Below are 26,299 nucleotides of genomic sequence, written 5' to 3'. Positions count from 1 at the left end.
AGCATCCACGCAGGTCTGGAGGGAAGGTGTCTCCTTGGAAGCACTGCTTCACTTTTCGCACTTATTGCATTTACATTCTCTCTCTCCAAAGGACTCATTATGGTGTGCGTGTTTCTCCCCCTCCTCATTTTATCCCCACAACCACCTTATGAGGTAGGTTAGGCTGAGAGGCCGTGTCTGGCCCAAGGTCACCCTGGTGAGCTTCGTGGCTGAGTGGGGGGGATCTGAACTCTGGTCTCCCAGGTTCTAGTCTGGGAGCCATCCTGGCTCTACAACACACTGTACTACACACCTGGGTGCATACACATGGTTGTCAAACACCCTCAGAACCTGACCCCGGAAGGTGCTTTCCAAACCACAGCCCTTGACAATGTCAAGCCAGCATTGGACCAATGCAGAAGTTGAACCCTGGATCATGTAAAGTAAGGAAGATAGTATCCCTGAGCATGTGCAGATCATACTTCCCACTTCCACCCCCCCCCCTGCAATCAAACTCCAGATATGTGTCCAACTTGAGAGAGGACAGTCCTTGATCTGAAGGCCACTCCCGTCCAACTTTGGTTTATAGGATAAAGACTCCTACGAAGGGAGAGCACTGGGGGCAGGGAGGCAAAACTGGAAGTTGCCCATCAACAGGGAGCACCTGGAGAGTGGACTGAGCCAGCACACACAAGCGGATGAGGCAGCTTTTCATAGTCTTTCCCACCATGGTAAGATGTACGGCATTTCTTACTAAATTAAGGTAAGCATTTCTAAATCTACAGCCATACATTTAAGTTCATATACACCTTTTTGTTTTTTGTTTTTGTTTTTTGCAAGTCTGTGCCATATTTTCTCTTCATTTTGAGGATGCATTTCCATTGGGGGTGGTGATGCGTAAGTGACCACCCTAACCTGGGATGCAATCATGGACTCAAACGTTTGTGGAAGGGAGTCAGTCAGTTCAAGGCCAGTGGGGGCCTTGGTGGCATCTCCTGATTTAGGAATGAAGCACTATGAGGATTTATAAGCCAGACCATGTACTGGAAGAGGATGGTGGGATAGATCTTCCTTCAGTATTTCACTCATTGGTGCCCCTTACACAGGCTGCTTCTACATGGGCTACCCAGTGGCCCATCAAGACTCCCATCAAGTTTCAGAGACCACATTGCAGGCTGTGGCAATCAAAAGGTGGTTCTGGTGTTTGCATGGCATTGAGAGAGGTGCTCTTGGCAAGCCCTCCTTCCACATCAACCCATCCTCTGTTTTGCTTTTTACTTTATTTTATTTGAGGTGCAGAGGTTGGTACAGACGTAGCCAGGTCATTCACAAGATTGAGTTTGATCTGGGTGAGCCCAGAACAGTGGTTGAAATGCTGGACTAGGACTGGGGAGAGCCAAGGTCTCCCCACTTCCGCTATGAAGCTCACTGGGCAACCTCAGGCTAGTGACCTGATGTTTTAGCTTCACCTACCTTGCAGGGTTGTTGTGCGGGTAAAGGGAGGAAAGTGGCACAATCTGTCTCCTTTTGCTCCATGGAGGAAAGGTAAGATAGAAATGTAACAAAGTGCAAAGGCACAGCTTTACAGTGCAATACTAGATGTGCCTGCTACTCAGAACAGAAGTGAATCCCACTGAGTTCAAGGGAGCTTACCTCTGGCTGAGTGGGTATAAAAGGTGAATGGGAGAGACTAGTCACACACAAAGCAATTTGTTCATTTGCTCTGATTGTTTGAATGAAAGAGCTCGTCAGGGTTCAATCCTATACATTCTTCCCCAGAAGAAAGCTCTGTTGAACTCCATGGGGCTCACTTCTGAGCAGCCATATATAAGCTTGTACTGTCAATCTACCATTTGTACTGGGAGGTTTGTACGCATTTGCAATGACAAGGGTATATTTTAGTTGGCTTCTTCTAGAACTGTGAAAAACACAATATGATGGAAACTCATCTCATTGTCACAGTGCTTAGTTCCTAAAAACCACTATGAACAAACAGGTGCTGGCATTCAAACATGATCACAGCTTGCTAATCAAAATAATCTCACTCCAACCCTAGGTTCATGGCAGCCAGCAGTGCCTGTCCACTCTCTGTACATGCCCAGAGGAATTCTCTTATTTAGCACTGTAAAGAAACATGCAGGAATCATGCATCCTGGATCCTCTCTGCTGCCCCCAAACCAACTTAAGGCTGTGAGCAGGTGACCTGCTGAGTGCCTGTCTGCCACCCAGGTACCCACTGAGGATGGGGAACGTCAAGACTCCCTCCTGCTCTCCCTTCTTGGAGTTCCTTATCTTCAAACTGGACTTGGACTGGACACAGCCCTTCCAATAAAAGATGCTTTGAGACAGAGGACTGTCCCCTGGCAGCTCTGCAAAGTAGGACCCTATCCCACCTGTGTGATCTAAGGTTACTGATGCATCTTCCCAGGCAAATTATGTGGTTCCTTAAACACAACCAGAAGCCACCAGGAAAAAGGGTTAAAAGGAGAGACACCCATAGAGAAAAAGAAGAGGAGGAACAGCTCAGATCAAAGGCAGCTTCTCTGCTCAGCAGATGATCAGATCTATCTTCACTTTTTATTTTTTACAGATGAATCCAAGAGATGGGAAGGGGGAAGGAGGAGAGGAAAGATGAGGTATTAACTCCTCACCTCCCAGCAACCTCACATCCTCAGATCCACAGGGTGGGGGGAGGAGGGGTCTCTAAGCATCTCTGAGAACCCCATTCCTGGTAGACCTCAGCAGCACAAGTCAAGCTCCTCTTGGTGCCATACTCAAGAGCCCAAGCTCCTCCAAGAACTCACATGCTTCTATGGCAAGGGGGCAGATGGAAGGGTTGGTCTACTTTCTTGCAGAGGTCTGAGAGAGATGACACAAATAGCTCGAATATTTCAGGGGTGCGTGAGAGACACATCCCCTGGCTCTGCTCTTTTAACTCCTGCAAAGTCTCCTTCCCTTTTTTTGGTGGTAGACTGAATGAAAAAGTTCAACAGACAGCACAGAGCAACTCATTTTCCCCCCTTCCTGCCAAAATACTGATGCAACTTTTTTATTGCAGAATGCAGAAAGAGAGAGACAGAGAGGAGGATAATAACAACTGCACCACAATTTGTAAAAAAATACAATAAATAAATGACTCTGAGAGCAAAAGCTGGAAGATCTGAGGACAGAACCCCAAACCTCATATCTGAAGTGGGGGGGGGATGAGCTGCAATTTCAGCCCCTACTGTACTCCTCTCTCATACATACAACCACACAGAGCATTTCCACTGCACCAGAGACAAAGGGAAGGAGGCTTACCTCATTATAGAGTTGCAGAGTGCTGCAAGGCTGAGCCTTTGGAGGGACTGGCCTGGGAGGGGGAGGCTGGTAGCAGCTCTGGAAAGGCGAAGGCAGCCAGACGGGCAAATCCAGTGAGCGCCTTGCGCTGTGCAGTTGCTTAGTAATCTGTGGAGGAAAAGAGAAATGTTTCATGACTGACCACAGGCACGGAGGGAGCCTCTCCTCGCAGGCAGCGCACGCCTCCTCTCCGCTGCACCAGCCAGTAGCAAACAGAAGTCAAGGCTCCAGGAGGAGAAGGAGGCAGCAGCAGCAGCACCAGGCACAACCCAGAGAGAGAAAAGGCAGGCAGAGAGAGATAGAGAGTCCAGAAGTGGCAGGGCCAAGGTGTGTGGGAACATCTCTCCCTTTGGGAAGGAATGGAAGCGAGGGATGGAAGGCCTTTGTCCAGTCTGGCTCTCACTGTTCCTCATTCTCTCTCCCGCCCCCCAGTTAGTTATCTACACTTCAGCAGCAATTCGCAAAGACCTTGCTTGCTTTGATTTTTGAAACCCTCTTGACAATTCATCAGCACTCAAGTGCAAATTTCTGAGAACTGCAGCTGGACTCAACTAGCCCAGCATCCTGTTCTCACCAGGTGCCTTAATAGAAAGCCCGGAAGCAGGACCCAAGCACAACAGCAGTATTCTGCCTGCCTGTGATTCCCAGCAACTGGGAACAATTCCCAATAAACACACAACTCTCTTAATATGCATGTTTTTGTATGCTGTTTGGACTAAAGTACACATGTTGACAAGCATCCCCCCAAAAAAAATATAATGCATTTTTGCATGTTATTCTCACCAAAATAGGCACCTGTGTGCACATTTCCTCCTAATGCATGCATCTTTGGACACATACATTAGTTGGACAACTCCACTGAGAAATCAGGAGAAGGGGAAATTTCAAAGGATAGCCATTTCAGTTCAGGTCTTGGTTTGAGAAGTGCAAATCAGTACTAATCTAAAGTACAGTGAACAATACGTGTGCAGTTATGCCAAGCAGCTAGTCCTCAAAACGAACACAGCACAAACAACTGTATTTTGTGTGCACAATGAACATTGGTGGCCAACAAAGAATACGTCTGGTTAGAAAGCATTCAGTGTTTTGAATAATCAAGTTGCCTCTGTAAAGGATGCAATTTCACCTGTACTATAACTGTCCTAGCATGGAGGATTAATCAGGATTGCACCCCTCCCCCAGGGTTTGGGCACTGTTCCTCTCTTGGCTCAGTAAAGTAGTGTCCCAGAATCTGCTTTGTTTGTTTTTTAATCCAGGATTGAGCCCAGGAATATGAAATGCAATGATAAAGGAAAGTGTCTCTGGGCATATGCAGAATTCATTTCCCATCACTGACGAGTAAACACAGACAATTTCCCATAGACCCAGGATAAGGATGCTCATTTTCCAGGTTACAAGGCAGGTTTCACCTTTAGTGCTTCACATTTTAAAAGGAGCAATCACCTCTTCTCAATTTACACCAAAATAAAGAAGGTGGGAGGGACAGACACAGGCTGGCCTCCTTTGGACAAACCACACAGTGTGTTTGCCTGGCTGAAACAAAACCCTGCTCTGGGTTTTCCACTGTGAAAAGCAGGAAGAAAATTAGCAGACTGAAGGTACCCAATTCCTAGTGGAAGGAGAGATGCTGATCGTTTGAAACCCCCACATGGGGCAATACAACTCTCCATAGGATGCGATCAAATTCCTTCTCAGATGCTAGTTATTTATGTAGCCCCATAAATGCAGACAGTTATTTGCCATCTAATCTTGACAATCAAGTGGAATTTCAATAAAAGTCTTAGACAGGATAAAGAGCCCAGCCAACCAGCCCTTCCAAGGAGAAAGGCTTCCCCTCTGTGTCTATATGTTTATTACCAGAGATAACTGCAATATGATTCGGGGGTGAGGGGGGGTGACGAGGGCTTGGGTTTTGTCGTTAGTAATATCAGGGCTGGGGTGACTTTTAGCTTTGTTTGTAATAAAACATGTGTGGTTTCTAATAGCTCACATTTATCTTCCAGTTTAGGCAGCCTCAGAAGCAACCAAACATTGCTGAGTTGTAGTGTCATCTCAACAGGCAACCAAGAAACACACATACTGTGCAAACCCGTCTGTGAAAGGACCCTCACTTCTGACCACTCACTGATCTCTTCCCAAGCCAGCTATACATTAACCCTGCACGTCTCGGCTCAAAGGCGTTTTCTCACTGGAAGCAGTCAGAGTAGGTAAACCAACTGTACTGCTTCAGACTGCTCTTTTATATCAAGAAATACAGAAAGAAGGAGAGGTCAGTACACCAGCTGCAGATATTCCTGGATGACAGGGGCAGCTTGGCCTCAGGAACCCATGCTCAGGTAACCTCATGGCTGCACTACTGCAATGCACTTTATGTGGGGCTACCCTTGAAGGAGGTTTGGAAGCTGCAGTTGGTGCAGAAAGCTATGGTCCAGCTATGAAGTGGGGCAGCTTGCTGGAATTGCATTTCACTTATTCTGAAAGCCCTGCACTGGCATCCTGTGTGCCACTGAGCCAAGTTCAAGAAGTATCTAATATACACTTCCGTCTCACCTTGGATCATTCTCTTCAGTTTACAGAATTCTGTGTGTATGCATAGACACATTCACACACACACTTCTCTCATAAACACACACTGCACATTGTTAAGACCAGCCAGTGGAACACTTAATTGTTTAACAAGAAATATTTACATTTTACAGGCATGCTGGGGAGGGGAGAGAGAAGAAAAGCATAGGGGTGTAATCTTAAAAAAACTCTGTGGAATTTTTCCCAAATTAGGAGGTGCATTTTGACAACCAGTCCTTCTCCCAGTTGTCTGCCAAAGACATTTGGTGGCCACTGCTTCCACCATACACTGAAATGCAAATCTTGTGCATTATTTTTTATTTATTACATTTATACCTTGCCCTTCCTCCAAGGAACCAAAGAACCTTTTATTACAATTGCATACATGACTCCCTACTTCTCTATTTTATCTTCACAACAGCCCTGTGAAGTAGGTTAGGCTGAGATGGTAGCAGCCCAAGGTTAGGCAACGAGCTTCACTGTGCAGGGTGTGTGTGTGGGTGTGTGGGTGTGTGGGTGTGAACTTGGGTCTCACCCATCCTAATCCAACATGCTAGGCAATGCTTTCCACTCCAGTCACTAAACCACCCTGACTCTAAAGGTGTCATGCAGTGTGCATGATGTGCACAGATGGACATGAGCATGACTTTTAAGGTAGACCATTCACTTGGCAATGCACACACTCCGGCGCTCCGGCGAACAAGGAAGTAAAGAGGGCTGCTTCCCGCCTGCGGGGAGCTTTAAGCTCGGCGGCTCCGCCCCGACCGCTCTCATTGGCCGGTCGGGGGTGACGCAGGCGGGAAGCTACCATCGCGTAGGGGCTGAACTCGCAGCCCCTACGCGGTGGTGCAGTCGGTCGGCCCACAACCCCACTTCCGTCGCAGGCGCGGAAGTGGCTTTCTGTCCTCAGCCCAGAGGTAAGAAGATCCACATTGAAGTGGCCTGGGTCAAGCAGTGTTCACTTAGGGCAGCCATCCCCAAACTTCGGCCCTCCAGATGTTTTGGACTACAATTCCCATCATCCCTGACCTGTTAGCTAGGGATCATGGGAGTTGTAGGCCAAAACATCTGGAGGGCCGCAGTTTGGGGATGCCTGACTTAGGGATTCTCCAGATGGCCGGTTTGTTGATTTGCTTGCATAAAATAAAGGTAAAGGGACCCCTGACCGTTAGGTCCAGTCACGAACGATTCTGGGGTTGCAGCGCTCATCTCATTTTACTGGCCGAGGGAGCCGGCATACAGCTTCCGGGTCATGTGGCCAGCATGACTAAGCTTCTTCTGGCAAACCAGAGCAGTGCACGGAAACGCCGTTTACCTTCCCGCCGGAGCGGCACCTTTTTATCTACTTGCACTTTGGGACGTGCTTTCGAACTGCTAGGTTGGCAGGAGCTGGGACAGAGCAATGGGAGCTCACCCCATCACGGGGATTCGACCTTCTGATCAGCAAGCCCTAGGCTCTGAGGTTTAGACCACAGTGCCACCCGTGTCCCAGTTGCATAAAATAGGTGGAGGCTAGGCTGTGTCCAGTCTTTATTGAGCTTTCATTCACCCCTCCCCGCCTTTTCTTTTAAAATTGTATTTATTGAAAATCAAAATAGTGTATACAATGTATCCCAAATCACCAAATGCTGTCAATAAATTCAGCCTGAATGAATCTCACACCTTATATAGCTTGCCTAGATAGGAAGAAAGAAAAATAAATGAAAGAGAAATAAAATAATTAATGAAAGATAAAACTGACAAATAGGACTGCTAACATGTTAAGTAGGTTTGAGACTGAATTTCAAATCATCACGAAGTAAACATCTATCCATGCCAATTTCCCATTTTGTTCATGGTATTTGCCGTAAATAATAATGGGCTATAAAATCCATAAGGTAATCTTAAATGCTTCAAAATGCTTATACTTGTATGCTATTAGTTAAAGAACTAGTCTGAAGTTTTCTGGTTTAGAAAACTTGTAGAATTATTTGCTTTTAAAACCCATATATAATGGAGTTTGACTTCATTGCATCTTAACTTTATCCCTCGTTTCTTCTCCTTGCTGACAACCTTCCTGGTGCTTTCATTGAGCTTTCGTACTGGAACTTCTGTTGTTTGCAGGACAGTTATATGGCAACAAGCAGTCATCCTAATTTGCTTGACTAGCATTATACATATTTCCAGTCATCATTTGTCCCAGATTTGCAGTGTGTTTTCTTGTCACATTTTTAACTGCAAATGATCCGGTTTAATCCATTTTAATCCGTTTTAATTGTGCAACCCTTAAGTTGCAGAATGTACTTGATTTTCTCCTGCAAAAGCCTGGAGGCCACAGTAATGGGTCCTCTCGATCTGGAAGGTGTGAAGTGTGCAAACTAAGAATTCTGCCTTGGGGCTTTTTGGTGCTACTACAATGAAGGTACTGTTTGGGCAGGAGCTCTTGGCTGGTATTGGATCCCCTGCAAATGCCCAGCTTTGCCACCCTTGGGAGAGAACCCTGAGCAGATCAAAAGAAAACTGCTGGAGCAAGACTGTATGAGACCAGCACATAGCACTGCCACCATGCCTTTTGGAGAGGATGCCAAAGCTCACAGCAGATAGTCCATTCCTCAATGGACACCCCAGTGCTGATGAGCAATGCAAGGTCTGCGGCAAAGCATGGGCTTCATTTATTCTAAAAGAAAACGTTTCTGAGATTTCCCTATCAACTAGTCCCTGACCCCCCTAATTGGAGACCACAGTGCTTTCCCCCACTTGTGATTCCTAGCAACTGGTATTCAGAGGGAACACCAGAAGAACACCACAGCTGGATCAGACCAAAGGCCTCTCTCTAGTCCAGCATTCTGTTTCCACAGCGGCCAACCAGATTTATCCTGTGGGGAAGAGACAAGCAGGGACTGAGAGCAGTGGCTCCTTCCACTCAGGTGTCCCAACAACTGGTATCCAGAGGCACTCTTCAAAGGCAGTGACTCAAATAGGACATGGAAACCCACAGGTAACCAATACTGTCATTTCTGCAGGTGTAATGGGGCTTGGCTGACCTACGCTAGTCCCTGGTCGGGTAGCAGCATCCTGCGCCAGCTGAAATGTTTAAACCTTCGTCCCTTGTGGGCAGCCCCACACAGAATGTGTTATATGAGTCTGATTTAGAAGTTCACAAGGCCTCCACGGTCGCCTTGCCAGACTAAGAGGTGGGAGCAACCAGGCAAACTCATCCCCCAGAAATCTCCAAGAAGGGTACCTACACATTTTGCTTCATAACTTTCTTTCTAGGAGGGCTTTTTATACTTTAAAAAAGAAGAAAAAGAAAGCTCAACACCTGTGCCATCTGCTAGTTCTGGATCTGGTTCATCAGTAGCCCCTGTATCTGCCTCGCAGAGGAGCTGGCTACTCCAAGTCACAGTAGACTATACTGAGTTAAAAAGGGGAGCAGTCTGCCTTCCTACAACACAGCTTCATAACAAAAATGGGACCATCATATCAAGTTCTCAGCCAGGAGGACTTGTAAAGTTTGACCCAAGACCTGGTGTTTCTTCCTCTCCTCCCTTTCATCCCATACAACCACTGTTCTAAATAATACATTCCATTTTAAATCCACATTTAAAGGGAAAAAATATGCATAAAGCTAAGCTGGAGCTGGATTAAATAAAAATAAAAATGTCTTTCTCTCTTTCCACCACCTGATAAGCAGCAGCCAGACTCCTTCCAATGGAGAGCCCTTTTGCACAGCCCTTGAGAGCAAATACAGCAACAGCATCTCTTCCCAGCTTCTCATAGACATTCAATCTGGGAATCCTGTTAATGAAAGGAAAACAGTGCGAGGCTGAGGAGCAGAGGCCTGGGGTGTGGTAATTTAAGAAGACCGGGCTGGCGGCATGAATGGAAGCTTTCACTGTGGTCCAGAGAAAGCCGGTGGCACACAAGCTTGTGGAATTCAAAGACTCCTGTACATCCAAACCGGGCAGCAGAATCCATTAACACTCCAGGAATAAGGAGACAGAACTTTCCTTTAATTAGCAGGCTCAGCCTCTCGTGGTAGGAAGGGGGGGCAGGCCACGCTCCTCTCAGCACCCGCAAGCAGACAGTGCTGTCATGGGAGATGAAAGGGTGCAGCACAGATATCTGTTGACAAGTTGACAAAAATGTTGACAAATTGGAAAGGAGTTATAGGAGGGGGGGGGACTACGAAAATGATTATTGAAGGCTGAGTCTAGGGGGGAAATGCCAAAGGAAAAGGAGGAATTACTTTGCCATGGAAGAAGGTTAAGGAGGAGGTGGATGCAGGACAGTTTTCAGATCTTTGGGAAGGAAGACAATCTGCATAGATTGCCCACCTTTCTTCCACCGAAAATGCGACACTGGGAAGATGACACTGGGAAGATGACATTGGGAAGATGAGTCATGCTTAGGGGTCAGTTTGCCTCCTCCTCCCTTTATGTGTGCTTTGCTCCCTGTGAGGGGGTCCCTTGCCATTTACCCCTGCTTCTTTTGTCAACAGCTGTCCTGCACATACAACTGTATTGGGCCCTTAGAAAGGAATTTGGGAAACTGCCTTATACTGAGCCAGACCGCTTGTCAATTGAGCTCAGTATTGTCTGCACTGACTGAAAGCAGCTCTCCAGGGTTTCAGGCAATCCAAGTCCAACCAGGGACTGAACCTGGGATGTTCTGGATGCAAGGCAAATACTCTACCACTGAGCTACAATCTGTGGCATTTGTATGCCTCTTTCCACTGTTTGCAGTTCCTCTACTCCAAGGGTCAGCAAACTTTTTCAGCAGGGGGCCGGTCCACTGTCCCTCAGACCTTGTGGGGGGCTGGACTATATTTTTTTTGGGGGGTGAACAAATTCCTATGCCCCACAAATAACCCAGAGATGCATCCTATATAATAATGTCCATGTTGTCCCTGCGTCCAGTTGTCCCGTGTGTCCCTGGGTCACTGCGCATGTGCCCCAGGGATACAGGGATTGGACGGAGGGACAACGGCCAACCGCCGCTCCGCCAACCGCCGCTCCGAAGGGAGCAATTCCATTTCAGCTGTCCGCACAGATGTCTCCAGCTTGTCCATTTCAAGCAGAGTCATTCCTCCTTCCATTGGAATGAATGAGGAAGCATCAGAGCTGTATGGGACTGTCTGAACATTCAAAGTTCCCTTATGATTATACAGCGGTACCTCGAGTTACAAACACTTCAGGTTACAAACTCTGCTAACCTGGAAGAGTTACCTCGATTAGAGAACTTTGCCCCTGGATGAGAACGGAAATTGTGTGCCAGAGGCATGTGAAAGCATGCCTCTAGTTAAGAACAGTTTCAAGTTAAGAACGGACCTCCAGAACGAATTAAGTTCGTAACTAGAGGTACCACTGTACAAGACTTATGTAGGGATGGTCCTATCAAGAGACAGAGTGAGACAGCCGTCTCATGCAGCAGGCACAGAGAGGCAGAGAGAGATCCATGTCCTGCACCCCCTAAGACAGCCTCCTGCCCCCAGGTGCAGCGGAGGATACCGAAGTAAGATTCAATTTGGTCAAAATGGCTTGAGCCAGCCCTGTATCCAGTTAGATCACGGCTATTTGCTCTCCTGGGTCTCCAGTGCTCACAGAGATTCCTTTTCACTAAGGACTGAGCTTGGGACAGTGCAGACTCCAGGTTTTGGAGGGGCCTTGGGCAAGATGCTCCCAGCAGGTTCTTCCCCATCCAATGAGCAGCCCAGTCTCCTCCTTGCCACCATCACTGGAAATATCTGCCAGTCAGTGTGGCCAATACTGAGCTCAATGGACCAGTGGTCTGACTAAGCATGATGCAGTTTCCTAGGTAGCAATAGCATAAGGGGTTGGGGGATCTGGAGTCAGCAGTGGGCCCCTGAAGTGTTGGGGGACCCTGGCAGGTGTCTGGCAATACCAATCAGTGGTGATGGCTAAGTCTTGGGACTTACTTCAATGCAAAGTAGGTGCTCTGTCACCAAACTACACTCATATCACCAAGCAAGCATGTATATATTTAAGACAAATACTGTATTTTCAAAATTCAGCATTTGCTTGCAACATTTCTCAAGGACTGGGTGAAATATGCTTCTATATTGCTTTGATGAAGAGGAAAAGCTCCCCCATTTCTAAAAGGGCAAAGCAAAACTATTCTCCATCTTTCTCCCCCTCCCCTCCTATAATTCTGTCTCCAAGGGATAACTTAACAGTTACTTTCCTGCCAGTTCCGTCCAGCTGATTTAACAGCCTCCTTAGCAAGCAGCCTCTCTGCTTCTCAATGCCAGCCTCTACGTATATTGCACTGTTAAAACAACTGACTCATTATGCCCCTTGGTCACATTGTGAACAAGTCATTCTCTTAGCCATGCCTGTCCATGTTTACCTTTTATATATATATATAAACAACACACACACACACACACACACACACACACACACACACACACACACATTTTTCACCCTTTTCCTTTCTATATATACTTCAGACTCACTTTGGCCCCCAACTGAGACATGAATAGCTACAGTGTACCAGATAGAATTTTACAGTTACTCTCAAAATGCCCGCAGGAAAAGAGGTGTGTGGAGGAAGGAATAAAGATCCCTTCAGTGTCTCACTCTCTCTGATTTTTATACATTATTATTACTATTACTATTACTATTATACTTATTTCTCAATACGCTTGTACAGAAATAAATTGTTACCCATCCAATGTTGTCATTGCAGTGCAAGCAAAATTGACTTCTTCCTGTTTTGCATTTCAGAGGAAAATGGTTCCTGGAAAATCGGTAGCATCACCACTGTGCCAAAGTTGGGCTGAAAACATTACCTGATTAGTTGGAAGGGGTGGAGGGGAAATTTGATTCAGTGTGCATTTAAAGTCAACTCTATCAAAGTTAAACCACTGAGCCTAGGGCTTGCTGATCAGAAGGTCGGCGGTTTGAATCCCTGTGACAGGGTGAGCTCCCGTTGCTTGGTCCCAGCTCCTGCCAACCTAGCAGTTTGAAAGCACGTCAAAATGCAAGTAGATAAATAGGAACCGCTACAGCGGGAAGGTAAGCGGCGTTTCCATGTGCTGCTCTGGTTTGCCAGAAGCGGCTTTGTCATGCTGGTCACATGACCTGGAAGCTGTACGCCGGCTCCCTCGGCCAATAATGCGAGATGAGCGCCGCAACCCCAGAGTCGGTCATGACTGGACCTAATGGTCAGGGGTCCCTTTACCTTTACCTATCAAATCCATACTTTGCTATGCTAACCAATACACAGCCATTCTTTGAAATTTGCCCTTATCCAAATTTTGAAAAAACAAAACAAAACAAAAACCACACAAATTGCTGCAAAATGGAGAGCACTGGACTTAAGAATAGAAAAATAAGAAATGGAGAGAACTTAAACTGACAGAACCTTTCACCGCTGTTAATTGGTATATTTCATTCATTCATCACACCTTCGAAATGAACAATTAAAATCTGAAGGATGGTTTGTTGTTGTTGGGAAGATGAATATTAGTGAGCCCAGGGGGAGTGTTGATTCTATTGTAAAAGTACTGAGGTTCTGACATAGGGCGTGCTTAGCACAATTAATAATTATTCAGTACAGCGGTACCTTGGTTCCTGAACTCAATCCATTCAGGAAGTCTGTTCAACTTCCAAAATGTTCGCAAACCGGAACTCTTACTTCCGGGTTTGCGGCGTTCGGGAGGCGATTTGTTCGGGAACCAAGGTACCACTGTAGTGGTATTCATCCTAGTGGCTTAGGCCAGCATCCTGTTCCACATCAGCACCCACATATTTGAGTTAATAAGTATTCTTTCTACTGGTCTTTTTTCTTTTAAAAGTGTAAACTAAAAGCAACTGAAGCAAACATCAAAAACAAGTGTAGAAACAACCTAAAATGCTGACTAATCACATGTATGAAAGAGCAGATCCAACTCAACTCAACCCACTCCACTGAAAGAGAAACATAAAGTTAAGGTCCAAAGGCCTAGGTGTATAAATATGATTTTGCCAGGTGCCTAAAAACAGAAAGTAACGGTGCCAGGTGAGCCTCCCTGAGGACAGCATGCCACAAACAAGGAGCCACTACTGGGAAGGTCTGTTCTCGTGATGCCACCCTCTGCACCTCCTTTGGAGGGAGCACACAGAGAAGGAGCCCAGGTGACAAATGCAATATTCCGATGCTTTTGATCACAAACTTGTGCCAGTGCACTGGATGCTTCCTTGGTTCTGCTTCCTGTGGATGAGATGGTGACTAAAGTTGCCAATGTGAACCCCACCTTCCCACTTTGTGTGGGTCACACTCCTCCTCCATTCACATCTGACTTGTGTAATGACCTTTCTATATATATACAGTGGTACCTCAGGATGCGAACGGGATCCGTTCCAGAGCCCCGTCCGCAACCAGAGCAATGCACAACCTAAAGCGCCAAATCTGCGCAGGCTCACTGCGTGATTCGGCACTTCTGCGCCCGACGTCATTTGGTGCTTCTGCGCATGCACGAATCACCGAACCCGGAAGTAACCCGTTCCAGTACTTCCGGGTTCAGCGCATTTGTATCCCGTAGTGTACACAACCCGCAGTGAACGTAACCAGAGGTATGACTGTAAATACCCTTTTCATTGCATTTACAAAAATGTTATCTTACACCACTTTTCCCCTGTAGATACCAAAAATGAAACAAAGAAAATCCAACCCCAAAATCTGCAAAGTCATTGAGGAGATGCTCATACATTACAGTGGAACCTCGGGTTGCAGACGTAATCCGTGACGGAGGCATGTCCGCAACCCACAGCGTTTGTATCGTGCAGCGCCGCGTCTGCGTCTGCGCATGCGCAAGCGACAAAACCTGGAAGCAACCCTTTCCAGTATATATGGGTTTCCCACAACACGCAACCTGAAAACGTGTAACCCGAATTGTCTGTAACCCGAGGTACCACTGCATAGGTAAGTACAATTCTATTAATCCAATTTAAGCAGACACATTCGTCAGGAAGTCCATATTTTTTTTCTAGATGCAGGTAAGGAATCATGCAAATTCATATGATGCATATGATATAAAGTCCCACCAAGTCACCAAAAAGTTTTCCTCGGGTTCTTTGCCTTTGAGTACACAAAGTTTGTGAGTTAAGTTTTCGGTGACTTCTGTAACAACTTTGATGGATATTGTAAATTAGCGCATACGGCAACTAGTATATTTGGAGTTTAACTCCCTTGGTGCAAAATCACAAGGTACAACATCACAGGCAGCAGCACAAGAGTCCTTGAACTGTGGACCCACCCACATAGCCTTGCATTTCAAATGCCACTATCAGGCTGTGAAGGAAAGATTCTGGGCTGCAATCTCATAATCTATAGAGGGCTGTTCAAAGGAGGACATAAGAGATCGCAAAAGTTAAACTTGGATGGAGAAAAGTAATTGCCACCCAAACTGCATGTGGCAGGAGGGACGCAACAGAGCGAGAGGGCTCTGAAATTGTTCCTGTCACTCATCGCTTAAAGCTTTGCTCCAGAGCACCAATTTAACACCAGTTTTAGCAGACGGAGGTCAATAGGGTAGAAACTCTGGGCGATCTTTGACCTCTCGAGAAGCGTGCCGTCTTTTTTCTCAGAGGACAAGAGGCTTGTAGGTTGTTTAAATAACACACAGGGGAGCGGGGGGGGGGAGAGAAGGTAATTCTTGAAACCTTTTGGAGTCAGCGTGCTAGAAATCCTAAAGGGGAATATCTTTCGTTCACACTCAATAGTTAAATACCCGGCCGTGTCAAACCCTGCATGAAGATAGTGTTGCTTTGTGCTGCATGATTTCCAGTTCAGCTAGACACATAGATGGCATTATGTTTAGCTGGCCCAGATCTTGGGGCATAATATTTTTTTAAGCACTGGACTAAATATTTTTAACATATGCAAACATGCATGACTGAACCAGTTCCAGAATTCAGGGCGCAGTGACGCTGGCGGGTGTTCAGGACGGAACAATGTCAGCTTTCTCCTTCTGACGCAGCGCAAGGAGACACTAAACTCTGGCACTTTCAAGTAAACGAGCAGGCGGGGGGTGGGAGGGAAATTGCAGGCAGGTTTTTCAGACTGACTTTGTAACAAAATGCATTGCAGAGGCGAAAGAGACAACAGTCTACCAAGATGCTGCGGAGTAGGACGGAAAGATGGCACATGCCAGGCACATTTTTACCGAGAGGAAGTGTGCCAGAGCCTAAAGTTTAGACTCTAAACAAACTGAAAGGTGCCAGTTTGAGGAAATGGAACAGAAAATCCTTTGGCACATCAGATGCCAGAGACAAACAAGGATATGTGCCCACACCCAGCCATGCAGAGCCGGGAGAGGCCATACAGAGCTCAGTGGCAGAGCAACAGGTCCAATCTCTGGCAACATCTCCAGTTAAGCAGGTGATGGGAAGTGCTTCCTTCTGAAACCCGGGAGAGCTGCTGTCAGCCAGAGTAGACAATACTGGGTTAGATGGACAAAAAAGTTTGAACTATCCAGTATAAGAGCAGAGAGACTGGTGAATTAGGGAGATGTGATCATGGAGGGTTTTTAGATGAGGAAGGGCTATAGCTCAGTGGCAGAGCATCTGTTTTACATTCAACCCCTGGCATTTCCATGCAGGTCTGGAAGAGACCCCCAGTCTAAGACCCTTTCGAGCAACTGCCACTCAGACAGTACTACTGGGCTAGATGAATCAAAGGTCTGACTCAGTAGCAGGGTTCACACATTACAGCCAATGAGTGTACAGTGTGCGCCCACAATAGCTGAGCTGCCACAAATCAACAAACTTGCACACTCGTGAGGTAAGCGCCTCAAGTGGCACGATTCACGGGGAAAGCAGATCCCAATGTAGATATTTATTCCCCACCCTGCCCTGCCTTCTTCCTCCTTTGTATAGCCTTTTCCATGAATTTGTCTAACACCTTTTAAAGCCATCCTAGTTGGTGGCCATCCCTACCTCTTCTGTGAGCCAATTCCATAGCTTATGCGCTGTGTGAAAAAGTACTTCATTTTTTCTTTCCTGAATTTCCCAGGGTTCTGATGGGCATCTCAGAAGATCTAAAGATAGTCCTGAATCTACTCACCCTTCCCCCACTGGCAAAATATAACCTCCATGTTCAGAGGCAGTTATCCCTACTCCCTGGAGCTAACCATGGAGAACCCCCTCCTCCTCTTAGGGCAACTTAATGTGGCAAAACCTCCACCTTCCAGGCAATATATTTGTATTTCAACAACCAACTCACTAATTTAAATTGTTGGGGACAAAAAAAAGACACTATTCATATGTATAAATAGAGTTATGGACCGTCCCAAACCTGTCGCTCCTCGCTGGGAGTACTGTATAAGAATTGGCTATTTTCAGAGACAAAGACTCAGAAAAATACATAAGAACATAAGAAGAGCATGCTGGATCAGGCCCACGACCCATTTAGTCCAGCATCCTGTTCTCACGGTGGCCAGCCAGATGCCTCTGGGAAACCTACAAACAGGATTTCAGCAGCAGAGCCCTCTCCCCTCCTGTGGTTCCCAACAACTGGCATTCAGAAGCATTGTTGCCTCCAACTGTGGAGGCAGAGCATAGCCATCATGGCTAGTGACTATTGATAGCCCTCTCCTCCACGTATTTGTCTAACCCTTTTTAAAAGCCACCCAAGTTGGTGGCCATCACTGCCTCCTGTGGGGGGCGAGTTCCAGCGTTTAACTATGCACTGCAGGAAGAAGCCTTTTCTTTTATCTGGCCTGAGTCTTTCAACATTCAGCTTTGTCGGATGTCCCTGAGCTCTAGTGTTATGAGAGAGGGAGAAAAGCATCCTCTAGCCACCTTCTCCATGCCATGCATTAATTATATAAACTTCCATAATGCCACTTCTTACTTGCTTTTTCTCTAAACCCCAAAGTCCCAGATGTCGCAAACTTTCTTCACAGGGGAGATTTCAGCAATGGAATCTAAAGGATGACATAACACGCAGGCCACCAGAAGGACATGTTTACTGCATACAGCTATGCCAGGAATGTCACGTTTGACTTCCCACCTCCTGCCAATACTTTGTCTGGTGCAACAAGAGAAGGCACTCCTTGGCATCGCTGCCCTATCACATGTGCCCGAGTTCGATGCCACTGAAGTGATGCTTTACAGATGGATATCAACGCGGCTTCAGGTGTTGGGTTGCATCAGGGTCGCCCATCAAAGACTCAGCAAATAACTGCCATGGGCTTGATAACAGCCAAGACAATCAAGCACTTATTGAGGGTGTTTGCTTCCCCCCCCCATTCCAATTCCAGCCACTCTGGTTTGGAAACTGTGCCAAGAAGTCTTACATGTAAAAAGCAGAAGGGAAGGTGAGGGACTGGGGTTTGTTTGACTTTACTATAACAAGGGAGCCCAGTGAGTTGTCTGCATAAGGAACCAGGAGGAAGGAGTTCATAAAACTGAGAGGAAGCAAGAAAGCAACACTGGGAAGGGCATTCCCAGAATGCAAGCCGCCTCACACCGAATCAAGGATGAGGGAGCAAGTGTAGTGAGCAGGGCAGGTTCTCTGGCTGGAGAACACCAGCAAGCAGCAGATGGTGTCATACAGTTATGGCCAGCATGGCGAAGTGCCTGCCTGGGGACCTCAAGGTGATTGCAGTGCACTCCGCCATTAAGCTATTGCCATTGGAATGATCACTTTTGGTTTGTTTGCTTGCTGCGTTGCCTTGTACAGCAGCAAGTCCTGGGAGGTGGGCAATGCTGCTGCCCTCAGCCTTTGCCATCTCTTCCTCTGGGGTGATATGATAGCCATGTTCAAATATATAAAAGGATGTGATATAGAAGAGGGAGAAAGGTTGTTTTCTGCTACTCCAGAGAAGAGGACACGGAGCAATGGATTCAAACTTCAAGAAAGAAGATTCCACCTAAACATTAGGAAGAACTTCCTGGCAGTAAGAGCTGTTCGGCAGTGGAATTTGCTACAAGGAGTGTGGTGGAGTCTCCTTCTTTGGAGGTCTTTAAGCAGAGGCTTGACAGGCATATGTCAATAATGCTTTGATGGTGTTTCCTGCTTGGCAGGGGGTTGGACTGGATGGCCCTTGTGGTCTCTTCCAACTCTATGATTCTTCCAAGTACAATTTCTAACCCTCTCATCTTCCTGTAGCACATTTGTGCTCAGCTCCCTTTCTGTATCCTTCCCCACACCATCCCCCCCCCCAAAAAAGAAAAGAAAAGATTAATCAATTGAGTCAGAATGGCATGTTTAGTCCTGCTACTTTGCTGAGCCACAATTTTACTGTCTGGTCTCAAGATTGTTGTGACTATTTCCTTGAGGGGGAGAGAAGTAAAAGTCAAGCATCATAGAACTCCCTTCTTTTTTCCTTTCTAGCCAGGAGAATCACTGTGACTCAAAAGAAAAAGAAAAGTCAACCCTAATCACTGGTCTTTGCCAGTTTGCAAACAAACAAACTTAATTTACCCCTTCCCACTTCCAAGACTTTCAAGTGAAGGAATGCTCTAAAATCCATCACATCCAAGGATCTTTGGACCATGTGCATGGGACTGTGGCCTGCAGTTTAAAACAGTGTGGGAGTTTCTTTATATGTGTGCGAAGTGACATTTATGGCACTGCTAGGACTATTGTAGAGTCACTGTTGCATAGCACGATGCCGGAATTTGGGCAAGCCCAGAAGCCTGGGATATTTATGCATTTGTCTGAAAGATCCCTCTACTGTACTGACTTCCAGCAATTGCTTTCCAAGGCAACCAGTGGTACAAACACAAAAAAAAATCCAACAATCAACATTCAGCGACAAAATAAACAAAGCACAACAGCAATAAAAGCAGAGAAATGGGAAGGAGATAATCTGCCACCCATTAAAAGCTCAGATAAAGGAAGCCTGCATCATTTCCTTCCAAAACAATTAGTGGTACATGCCAGCTCCCTGTCACTAGGGAGAGGATTTCCAAGCCCAGGTACTACTGCCACTGAAAAGTCCTCTTTCTGGTCCCCAACAGACTCACCACTGAAGGTGGTGGTTGGAGCAGACTATTGGTCATTCAGGCTGTGGCTGATGGGAGCTGTAGTCCAACAACATAGGAACATGCAAAGCTGCCTTATACAAACTCAGACCAAGAGTCCACCGACTGGCAGTGGTTTTCCAGGGTTTCAGACAAAGGGTCTCTCCCAGCCCTACCTGGGGATTGAACACAGGGCCTTCTGCATGCAAAGCAGATGCTCTACCATGGAGCTACAGCCCCTCCCTATTTGGAGGGCACCACATTCCCTACCCCTTCCCCAAATCTGGACTAGAAAAAGGAACAAGGGGTCAAGATGATTTCCTACTCTCTTTAGCAATGTTGCCAGGGCTCAAGTATGTAGCACTAATGCCACAGAGTCATATCCCAGGTCAACCTTGACCCCAAATATACGTATGTTTCATAATGACAAGGCTCTTCAGAACCTAAGAGTTAAACCAATTTTTGCTTTGAAGTTACAGCTGTTTGAAAAGAGACGAGCAAACAAAACAGAACCCTGTAATTTTTTTTTTTTTTGCTACTCTAAAAATTGTAGCTTTGGGCCCAGAGCACAAGTGCATGTGTGTGTGTGTGTACCGATTATAAATAAACCAGGAACTCAATGCTCTCAGAATTGGAAGTTCCAGCTGGAAAGAGGCACAGGGGTGGGGGGCATGGATTGTTTGCATGGGTGGATCACTATCTTCCCACAATCCTTATTTTGGAGGTTCTAAATTGTTGGGTTGAGTTTCTCTTCCCCCACTCCCCTCAAATCAAAATGTTATTTGAGTTCACAAAAGACCCCATCATTATTGTTTGATGCCTATCGTAACATATAACAGAGACAATAATTTATATTCAAATAGAATGAATTGCCATTGCAAAGAGAGAGAAAAGGAATTAACACACAGCTTCATAATTGGAATGTTTAGTAAATGATGCATTTTGTTAGCACATAACTGCTGAATAGCAACTGCCAGAGAAAGATGTAGATAACGAGGTTTGAGGTGTGTGTGTGTGTGTAAGTTAAATTGACATGGCTGATCATGGGATGAAAATGGAAAAAAAGTGGTTCTATAGGAGTGTGCCATAATAACCTAAACTGGTGCACAGAACTAAGGGTCGTTAATGAAGGCAAGCCCATAAGAGCATAAGAGTCTGGCTGATGAACTGGGCCCAAGAGGGCTTGTCTAGCCCCGCATTCTGCTCTCACAGTGGCCGAGCAGCTGCCAAGAAGAAGCTCAATATGGGGCATCCGTAGTGCACATCTCTGGAGTCGGTAATAAAAACATGAAAAAGAAAGGCAGTGCTACCGAAATACACCACCACAGGAGGAACGGAACGGAGCGCTAAACTCACCCCATAAACCTGTCTTTTCTTCAAACACCCAAAGGCCACATGAGCTCAAGAGAGGCCTCCTCCTCCTCTGATCTTTCCTTCCTTGATCTCTGCAGAGCAACTGCTGCTTGCAATGATTCCTTTCAGCTGCTGAAGGCCAATTCTTCAGTGCACTGGCATCTATCAGGTACTATTACTATTTATTATTTTTGCATTGCATTTATACCCCACCTTTCTGCCCAAGGTAGTTTACCACCATATGACACCCAAGGTGGTTTACAATTTTAAAGGATTAAAATGTTCCATTGTAAGTTACCTGGGGTTGGGGTGGGGAGGGTGGGGAGACCATCTGACTGGAGCAGACCCCGACATTCTCTGGCCTGCCTGCCTTGCACTCTTCTTCCTCTTGACAGCACGAGGAGGGCTCTGCTCCCAGGTCGCTTTGGCTAGAGACCGCTGCCTGTTCTAAATTAACAAATTCTGTCATTTCTACAGCACAGCTAAACTGAAGCGAAATGGGTCACATTTTGCAAATGGAGAAGTGGTGCAACCAAGCAGAAGGTGTCAGAAAAGTGACCACAGGGCATGGGCACAGCCAGGATTTATGTTAGGGGGGGCAGAACTGAGCTATCTGTGATGTGATTGGTCAGCAAGTTAAGTATTTTTATTTCTTTACTTGATTTAGGGGGGCAGCTGCCCCCTGCTCCCTCTTGGCTATGCCCATGCCACAGGGGTAGCTGGCTTGTGACCAAATGATAATAATAATTTTATTATTTATGCCCTGCTCATCTGGGTGGGTTTGTCCAGCCACTCTGGGCGGCTTACAGAATATATAAAACATAATAAAATATCAAACATTCAAAACTGCCTGATACAGGGCTGCATTCTGATGTCTTCTAAAAGTTGCATAGTTCTTTATCTCCTTGACATCTGAATGGAAGGTGTTCCACAGGGAGGGTGCCACGACTGAGAAGGCCCTCTGCCTGGTCCCCTGTAACCTCGCTTCTCGCAGTGAGGCAACCAGCAGAAGACACTTGGAGGAGGACCTCAGTGTCTGAGCTAAGCGATGGGGGTGGAGACGCTCCTTCAGGTATACTGAGCCGATGCCATTTAGGGCTTTAAAGGTCAGCACCAACACTTTGAATTGTGCTCAGAAATGCACTGGGAGTCAATGAAGATCCTTTAGAACTGGTGTTATATGGTCCCGGCGGTGATTCCCGATCACCAGTCTAGCTGCCGCATTCTGGATTAGTTGTAGTTTCTGAGTCACCTTCAAAGGTAGCCCCACGTAGAGCACATTGCAGTAGTCCAAGCAGGAGAGAACCAGAGCATGCACCAGTCTGGTGAGATAGTACGCGGGCAGGTAGGGTCTCAGCCTGCATATCAGATGGAGCTGGTGCATAGCTGCCCTGGACACAGAATTGACCTGTGCCTCTATGGACAGCTGTGAGCCCAGAATGACTCCCAGACTCTGCACCTGGTCCTTCAGGGGCATAGTTACCCCATTCAGAGCCAGGGAGTCCTCCACACCTGCCCGACCCCCTACCCCACCCCAAAAGTACTTCTGTCTTGTCAGAATTCAACCCCAATCTATTAGCTGCCATCCATCCTCCAATTGCCTCCAGACACCAAGCATTCATAGCGATGTCACTTTTTTGATCCTTCAGACTCAACCCTTTCTATCATTCGCATGTATACTTAGCATGGATCCAAGTGAGAAGGAGGAGGACCTGAACCCAAAGCTTTCAGGATAAAGCCCAGCTTGCCCTACACTGGATTACGCTGATTACGGGCTTCTGCAGAGGCACCTTGCCTCTCCATCCCTCGCCTCACTGACTGAGCTGCGTTTCAGAGCTGCACATTCTGTTGTGCCTAACAGGTGGCGGTGTTGCTCTCCAGAATTTTATTGCTCTGTAAGGGAAAAATAAGCTCTTAGCTATTTAGCTATCTACCTTCAGGAGCACCTCTAGACCTTTGCAATCTTCACAGTGTTTTTTGTTTTTTTTTAAGAGCAGTCTATTCTTCCCCTTGGAATGTTAACCTATTTGCTGTCCCTCCTGGGCTGATTAAAACAACCGGTTCCAAGATATTCGTTCCTTAGAAAGGTTTCAGCCATCTATCTGTGCTGCAGGGAGAAGGAAGAGATTTTGGAAAAAGTGGTTCTTTTGGAAATAAAACTTTCAAGAAATGCAGTGGCTGTTTCACAAGCACAATGATGCGGTTGCAAAAATTAAACTGGGAGATTGTTGCATTCTGACCAACTACCGGTATCTGATAGACAGGATTGGACTGCTCTGATCTCTCTCACACACTCATATTGGGCTAGGCTCAGGGCAAATTAAATCCAAATGTAATGATTTGCTGTAAGCAGCCGCAGACATTTTGCAATCCACAGTACGGCAGTGTGCAGACTTGTGGTTTGTGCTCACAACATCACAACATCAGCCCCATGGCCCATGGGCTGCATAAGAAAAGCAAATGAGAGCCAACAGGATTTGTGCTCTCCTTTGAAAAAGTGAAAAAAGCAGGGTAGGCACATCACATAAGATGGTCAGTCATGTTTACGGTGTCACAGCCCTCTTGATTCACTGACACGATCAGATTTATCAGGCTGCTGGTTCAAATATCTCACCATTTTTGCCAGGTGGAAGACATTCCCACATCTGTGCCTGCATGAAATGCAATATATGTTGAATGTATATAGTCCTGACTCCTGACTTTCTCCACAGTCAATGGAACTGTGATATCTGGAAGTTCCATGGGGAGTAGGTTGGGAGACCACAACAGCCTAAATCAGAGTTATCAGTATTCATGTGATTGATTGATTGATTTGAAACATTTCTATCTTCTCTTTCCATAATTACACTCTCAATTTAGCTTTTCTGGCTTCTCCTAAGAACACAAGAAGCTTTTTTATACCATGTTAGACCTTTGGGCCATCTTGTTCATTATTATCTACACTGAATGTCAGCTGCTTCCTGGGTAAGTGTCTTTTTCCCATCCTGCCTAAAGAAGCTGGGGGTTCTGCTTGGGACCTTCTGCATGCAAAGTGTCCTACTACTGAGCTACGTCCCTTCCCTAACTCACAATGATGCACACGGAATGACAACACAGTCACAACCTGCAAATGATACAGAAGCACCAGTTAAAACAAATTCAAAAAAGGCACCCATGTACCCCACAGCGACATTGGAAGAGCAAAGGAATTGCCCTGCTATATCAGGCTAAAGATCCTGCCAACCAGACAGATGCCCCCTTGGAAGTCCATGAGGACTAGGGTTGTGCTCAGCAAAGTGAACTCATAATGATAAAGGGAGGCGCCAGTGCGAAATTGCAGTTAGGATCTTTCATCAGAAAGTTTGATTTTATTTGATCCAGCTGAAATCAAGAACATAATTTCCTGTTTTTCAACACAGGTGTTAATTCACGTCAGAAAACTGGGATGACTATGTTATTAGCACCAATTCTTGCTGTGTGAACAGTTTGCTCCCCTGAAGAGTTAACACAGCACTGTTGCTTTTTACATTTAATGTTCACAAGACCCCGTGTGGTTACATTTCCTCTCTTTAAACCTTTCTGTGTATATATATACCTGCTGCAGTCTGACACTTCACTGGAAGGACAGATCCTGAAGCTGAGGCTCCAATACTTTGGCCACCTCATGAGAAGAGAAGACTCCCTGGAAAAGACCCTGATGTTGGGAAAGATTGAGGGCACTAGGAGAAGGGGACGACAGAGGACGAGATGGTTGGACAGTGTTCTCGAAGCTACGAACATGAGTTTGACCAAACTGCAGGAGGCAGTGGAAGACAGGAGTGCCTGGCGTGCTATGGTCCATGGGGTCACGAAGAGTCGGACACGACTAAACGACTAAACAACAACAACAAAATAACTAATAACTCTGTTTAATTATAAGACAACCCAAAACTCCACCAGAATTTTGTTCCCAGGTATTATTGAAGCCCAGCCATAAGGAAATGAATGATGCTACAGACTCATCACCAGAAGCGTGGTTGAAAATTCAGAAGTGCAGAGTCTCATCATGATCATCACAGCCATAGCCCCTCACAGCCACACACCTTCTAATATAATCTTATAATTATGCAGTAATAATAATTAGTGATATGTTGCAATAATTAATGCAGATCTCCATGTGTTGCCTTTCAGTTACATCTAATATTTTCTGTGCCCGTATGTGGGCAAATGATTTGGATTCTTCTTCTGCTGTGGATTAATTGTGTTTGCCATTAAGTTCCACGCTATGTAACAGAACTTGTGCACCCTTCTCTTGGAACTGAAGCACCCTGTGTTTTCTGTGTTCCTAAATGCTTAGCTTTGAAGCACAGTTTGGCTAAATGCTCCCCTTCCATGCTGATTGGGCAGCTCTAGGATGCTAGAGACAGGGACCCTGCTTCAGAAATAGAAATAGGTCTTTGACACCCCTTCTCCGATTTCTCTGGACCCCAAAAACCATTGCCTATCACCCGCTACAAGCAGATTTGGCTGTGCTCTTTAAAAACTGTAAAAAGAAGTGGGAGCAGAACTCTTGGCCACCTCATTTTACACTGAGATAACTTCCAAATGCCCTGAGATTTTCCAATAACCCCCCCACACACATACAAATTCAGTCAATTTTTCCCCACCCCCAAATTGCCAAAACTGAGTGATGCCAATGAAGGTTTGGCACGGCTCTTCCAGGGACAGAGTTTCTTCCTGGCCTGCCATTGCAGCGGCTTCTCTTGCAATTGCTTTGTCTAACAAGTCAGGCCCTGCCAGAAGACGTCAGAAGGTTTCTGCCAGCGTGCTTTCGGCTGGCAGGATCCGAGCACGGGTGCACAGGCCAAGTTGAACAGCAGAATGAAGGACCCAGCCAAAGGAGCCTTGGGTTTCATTGGCACCAAGATGCAACAAAAGACTGAAATAGAAGCTGCGGGGGTGGACGGCCCTTGGTGGGGGTGGTGGGAAAGCTAAGTGGAGCGAATGCTGTCAATGAAGGGCAGATGAGTTATGGGGCACATGGAGTGAGTGCCTAGAAGAGGCAGGCAGGGTGGCCCACCATGGAGCTCCTGAAATGGTCTTGGTTTTTAGCTCAACTCACAGGCCACCCCAAGCCAGAGGAAGACAGA

The 26,299-nt window shown here is 46.3% G+C and overlaps 1 protein-coding gene across 3 annotated transcripts in view; it reads right to left on the bottom strand.

Annotated features, from left to right (window-relative positions):
- The window catches only part of ZNF469 (zinc finger protein 469), a 280,478-nt gene that overhangs the window by 72,099 nt on the left and 182,080 nt on the right, over positions 1 to 26,299 (bottom strand). For all 3 annotated transcript variants that reach the window (XM_035118173.2, XM_035118176.2, XM_035118174.2), the window contains one exon: positions 3,280 to 3,426. The gene's annotated coding sequence lies outside the window, so the exon portion shown is untranslated. The remainder of the gene's footprint in view (positions 1 to 3,279; positions 3,427 to 26,299) is intronic.

The sequence above is a fragment of the Zootoca vivipara genome, chromosome 6, assembly GCF_963506605.1.
Source record: "Zootoca vivipara chromosome 6, rZooViv1.1, whole genome shotgun sequence".
Classification (NCBI taxonomy): Eukaryota; Metazoa; Chordata; class Lepidosauria; order Squamata; family Lacertidae; genus Zootoca; species Zootoca vivipara.
The sequence above is the reverse complement of the archived record's forward strand: the minus strand, read 5'-3'. Positions and strand labels throughout refer to the sequence as shown.